The following is a 5916-nucleotide window of genomic DNA, read 5'->3' as shown; positions in this document are numbered from 1 at the left end:
GGGGCCGCCCCGGCGGGCGGGAGGCCGGGAGGAGCCGCCGCCGACGCAGCCGCCGCAGGAGGCGGAGCGCTGCACCTGGCGGCGGGTCCTCCGCGCTCGGCCCTGAGACGCGTCCAGCCGGCAGCGAGCGGCGGAGGCCGGGCGGGAGACGGAGGCAGGAGCCGAGCGGCAGAGGGGGTCGGGCCGGCCGGGGCGCGCGGCTCGCCGCTCCCGGTCTCCCCAGCGGCTCGCACGTCCGCGCCGCAGCCCCGGAGGAGCCGGCTACGCGCCCGAGATGGTGCGCGCCGCCCCGGCAGCCGCCGCCCCGGCGCCCAGAGCCGCCGCCCCGCGCCCCGCGCAGCTGAGCCGCCGCCGCCGCAGGTGAGTCGGGGCCCGGAGCGCCCGGGGGCCGAGCCGAGGGCCGGGCGCCCCCCGCCGGCGCGCACACCTGCCGTGCGGAGGGGGGCGGCGGCGAGGACGCGCCCAGAGCCCGGGCGGCGGGGCGGGGGGTGTCACCGCTCCCAGCCCCGATCGCCCGCCGCTGCCTCCCTCCCCTCGGATTCCCCGGCCCTTTGCCATCTTTTGGGGTGCTAGGGCTGGCTGTAGCCGGCACCCCGGCGCGGGCAGCACTTCCGCAAACGTAGCTGGAGTCAGGAAAACAAAGGCGCTGCCCAAGGGAGCCCTCGCCCGGCGCCGGCAGCGGCCCGGGTGCGGGGTGAGGTTGGGCCCGGGTGTCCAGGCCGGTCTTGGCCCAGCCCCACTCGCGCCCTTGCCATAAACATCGTCGCAGAAAGGCAGGCGAAAAGCAGCAGCCAGCCGGCGAACAGATACAGAGCCGCTTGGGCGGCTGCAGGAGGAAACTGACCGTCTGCTTTCCCCAGGTGAACAAATGCTGGGAAAAAAAAACCCTCTTTCCCCTGCCTGCTACCATTCTAGAAGAAATACACCACCTCTGTGTTTCTTTACTTCAACTTGGCCTAACGTGTCCCTAGAGCCATTTTGAGGTATCAGTGGGGGTTTCTAGTCCTTTGGGGGTCCTGTTTATCTTCTACACAGCCCCCTACAAATTTAAGTAGGATGCTGAAAAATCCCAAATGCAACTTTCCCCTTCATTTATCCACCCCCGCGTGAACAGGCAGGTGGACTGAATACCCTTAAGGCCAGGACACGGTACATTTCTCCTCTCCCACTCACTCGCAACCAAGAACGTTTCCTTTCATCCGAAAATATTCAATAAACATTTGACAGAGCTACTGCAACAGATAAAACCATACCTGTCAGTAATAGGAAGAACCAGCCTTAGAGAGCTGAGGTGTTAATCCCAACTGGTGTCTAGCTTATTTGTATGCCGTCAGACAGGGCACATCTTGAGTCTCCGTCTTCTCACCTGTCAAAGGAGATGGTTGAACAGTATAGGGGACAAGCTTCCTCCTAATTGTTCTAGAAGTTTAGGATTTTGTGGAAATCTAACCTCTTCAAAAATAAATGAATGCTAAAGGTGTGGTGGATGTCCGGTTGGCCAAGGAGGTGATAAAAGCGGGCCCCTGGTGTCTGCAGGGCATTTATTTCCCTAAGACGTGACGACTGGTCTGCCACAGGTGTGCGCATCACTGATGGCCTTGGCAAGTGAAAGGAGAGGCCAGGAGGCAGCTTCATTGGAAAGGTCGGCTTTTGACACTTGAAGCTGCTGGTCATCATCAGACATGAGAGGTATTTTCAGTGATTTTGTGGTACTCAGATGACTTGTGTTTGTCACAAGTTGTAAGAAAAACTTAGGATTGCTTTAAGGAGGAGGCTTGGAAATTGCTACTGAGCCCAGAGCAAGATACCCTGGGGGACTAGGAGGAGAAAGGATCATATTTCAATAATGCATTACAGCTGCTAGGCATGTTTACAGTAATTTATTTCTAAGACACTTTCTGTGTCTGAACAAACAAAATTAATATAAAAACATGAAGCCAAACCAAAACACAAAGATAAAATAGCAAGGTTTGCAAGTATTTGGTGATATGAGGTATCAGATCACCAGGTCTAGAATATATAGTTTCTGGATTATTAATGGTAATAGGGCACTTTTTGAGCACTTAGAATGTTCAAGGCACCATCTTAAACACTTAAATTCTAAAACTCTGTAAGATAAGTCTTTTCCCATTTTACGGATGATGAAAAGGAAGCTCAAATGGTTAAGGGACTTAGAAAAACCACAAAATCAGTAGGAGGTGGGGTTAGATTTGACCCTGTGTCACTGCCTCCAAAGCCCAGGAAATTTCCACACGGTGTCCCTCCCTATTCAAAACCCAGAAGCCTCACCACCTACGCACCTTCCTTTGCTTCTTGCCTTTGAAAATTAATTTCATTTCAGTATACATACATTACTATGTTAACATTTATCTGTATAAGAATCTACACACTTATAGTGCATATGTATTTATGCATGTACATTCACCCGTTTGTTCTCACCATTTGTATGTTGAAGGCAAGTGTAAAAATGATCATAACCAGATATATTAGTATTAGACCGAGAGGTTTTTTGTTTTACTGCTTTTGCTATTCAGTAAATCTTGATTTAACAATCTCAGTGTAGGGAAAGGAAGTGCACTACATGTAAATGTGTCTGTTAACTGCTTTGGCATATTATCTTAGGAAAAAAATCATGATATGGTAAGTGAAAAAAAGAAACTGCAGAAGATATTTATATACAGACCTGCATACAAGCACACATATACCTTGTCTCTTCAGGTGGCTTCCTGAAGGAAGTGGGTTCAGATGATAAAGAGAGGAGGGTACTTTTCCTTTTTACCTTATAAAGTTATTTTGGGCTTACAAAACATTTTTTTTTTTTTTTTTTGCAACAGGCACTTGTTCTTTTATTATATAAACTAAATAGAGAAACAAAAAGAGTGGAATTGATTCACTTAATAACAGAAAATAAGGGGAAAAGTGAATGTGCCTAAACTCTGTAATATTAGAGAAGTGAAACATGGGATTCAGGATATCAAAGAGGAAGGTGGCATTCTGGAATTTGCAGGTAAGGGAGCAAAGGGTGATGAGTCTTGGATGACTAAGTTTTCTCTTTTCTAATAATACCTATAGCATATTCTATAGTATGCCCGATTTTCCTCCATAATAATGCTTTGGTACACACACCCCGCTTTTTAAATTTTGTTTATTTTTTGGCTGTGCTGGGTCTTTGCTGCTTGTGGTTCTCTCTAGTTGCAGCGAGCGAGGGCTCCTCTCTGGTTGCAGCGCACAGGCTTCTCGCCGCAACAGCTTCTCTTCATGGGGAGCAGGGGCTCCAGGGCGCGCAGGCCCCAGTGGCAGCTCCCGGGCTCTAGAGCACAGGCTCAGCAGTTGTGGCGCATGGGCTTAGTTGCTCTGCGGCCTGTGGGATCTTCCTGGACCACAGATCAGGCCCATGTCTCCTGCAATGGCAGGTAGATTCTTTACACTGAGCCACCAGGGAAGCCCACACCCAGGTTCTCTGCTAGAGAGGGTGGTAAGAATTTCTTCCTGTTCTTGCTAGTGGTGGCTGTCTTTGGAAGCATAACTGGCCTTTATGTAGAAGGAGGAGTGCGTGCATTCTGTGGTCAGTCGTGTCTGACTCTCTGCAACCCAGTGGACTATAGCCGGCCAGGCTCCTCTGTCCATGGGTTTCCCTGGCACGCATACTGGAGTGGGTTGCCATTTTCTCCTCCAGGGGATCTTCCCCACCCAGGGATCAAACTTGTGTCTCCTGCCTTGGCAAGCAAATTCTTTACCACTGAGCCATCTGGGAAGCCCAGTAGTTAGGAGTAGGAGATATAAATTTACCTGCTGTGTCATTTCTATGAGATGACTTCAGGTGTAATTATTTTTAGCAACATAATTTCATGAGCAGGTAGCCATTATCAAGTTAATCTAGTCTGATGCATATATATATATATATATATGTCCATACACATGTAGTTTAGAAACATACATATGTATATATGTACATAATCTTGTCTGATGTGTATATATACAATCCCACAGTTTGGCTTAGTTTGATATAATACTAATAAAAAGCACTGCTTAGAATTCTTAAAAATTAATACATTTCCCTGCTCAGACTTAGAAATCCAGAATAAAATATATTCACATTTTTCAGAATCAAGAAAACACATTCTTCCTTGTGTTTTGTACATGAAGGAAAAGTGAATAAGATTGGTTCATTGTAAATGCAATAGGCAATTCTGAGAAAAGGGTAACTGTAAAATTATTTTGCATAAGAGATATTCTGCAGTTTTAGGTGACATCCAACGTTTCATGTAGGGTTCTAACTCTGTTTTGGGCTGAGGGAAGTCTCAGTCTTTTGATTTAGGAAACTTTGTTACTCAGTAGGTCCTCTTTAAACCTACAAATCAAGTGCAAAATCCTACCCGAGGGCAAAGCCAGTTTGGGTAAAACCTTTTCCTCAGAGCCAAAGGAATGTGTTATTTTCCAGGACACAGCATTTTGGATTCTTGGGAAATGCAGACGTATACATCTGCTGTGAATTCTGCATGGGGCAAAGAAAACATTCTAATGTCTCCATCCAGAACATTCCACTTGGATATGATTCTTCCACAGTTAATTACCCAACATTAGCTGTCTGTGGCCATTATTATACCTTACTGGCATTTTGGAGGGTGAGAAGGCCAGTGTCAGCTTGATTTATTGTCCTAAATCCTGAATGACATGTTATCCAGTACTTAGCCCTATTGTTGGGTTTCAGTAACATTTGCTTTGTAGCTGTTTTTCCTTCTTCCTTCTTTGTATTTATAAGATACTTATTTGCTACTTTGTATAATGGCATCATTTAAGTTAGTTGGCTGGGTGACTTTTGGAAACTATGAGAGTCATTTGCTAAGATAATGATTTATGGGCGTTCAGCCCAAATAGAAAACTAAACCAAACCAAAACAAATAAAACATGTGGAACACCTAAGCTGTGAACCTGTATATTAATATGCATCTATACTCTAGCTATTGCAACTCTGGTTGCTCCTCTGTGGCTTTAAATAGCATATGTGAACAGATATACATATACACCCGTATCTCAGCACCAACAAGAAATATCCCAAATGTTGTGTATTAAAAGTAGCTTTCATGACTTCGCTAGAGGTCCAGTGGTTACGACTCTGTGCTTCTGCTGTAGTGGGTGCAGGTTCTGTTCCTGGTCGGGGAACTAGGATGCCACATGCCTTGAGGCCTGGCCAGAAAAAAGGAAAAAGTGAAAGTAGCTTTCATCTGCCTTTATCCCTTTGTCAATTACGTTGAAGAGATGTTAAGGTTTGGAAATGTGAATGACTGGCCTGTATTACCATGGAACCTGGTGGTCTTGCTGAATATTAAGAATAGGAAAGGATGGGGGCAAAGATGGGAAGAATACTAGGCTCTTAGAAAAACCATATTCCAGAGATATAAAAGAAGATTGAGGAAGGGAGGGCTGAGACATCTTTTCTGACATTTGTCCTGGCCTGTGTTTGAGTAGGGGAGCCAGATTCAGAGAATGTGCAGAAAACAGGGAAGTCCAAGTCTTAATGACTCTTTTCTTAACTCTGAATGAGGAAACGTTTTGATCTGAGACCAAGAGTGGAACTTGGGGGAGAGAAAGAGATGGGACGCCATGAATCAGTGGTGGCCGAGAGAGCTCTGGTGTGGCTTTGTGGGGGATAAAAGGAGAACTGGAAAGAGGAGCTGATGTCATCTCAACAAGTCTGATTTGTGGATGAATTGTGTCCAGTGGAAGTGAGCAAGAAGCCTAGGCTGGCATCCTAGCCCCGAGTGGTTCTGTAGAGTGGGGCAGGTGCTCCTACCCCACTTCCCACGTGGCCACCATGGGGTGAAGATTGGAGACGGGGCCAGCAGAGCCCAGGACTCCCAGAGGAGGAGGAGTGGGTCCCTATGAGCCACATGCTCAATTCTTATAATTGCTCTG

This window comes from Ovis aries, chromosome 2, assembly GCF_016772045.2.
Source record: "Ovis aries strain OAR_USU_Benz2616 breed Rambouillet chromosome 2, ARS-UI_Ramb_v3.0, whole genome shotgun sequence".
In the NCBI taxonomy this organism is placed as follows: Eukaryota; Metazoa; Chordata; class Mammalia; order Artiodactyla; family Bovidae; genus Ovis; species Ovis aries.
The sequence above is the reverse complement of the archived record's forward strand: the minus strand, read 5'-3'. Positions refer to the sequence as shown.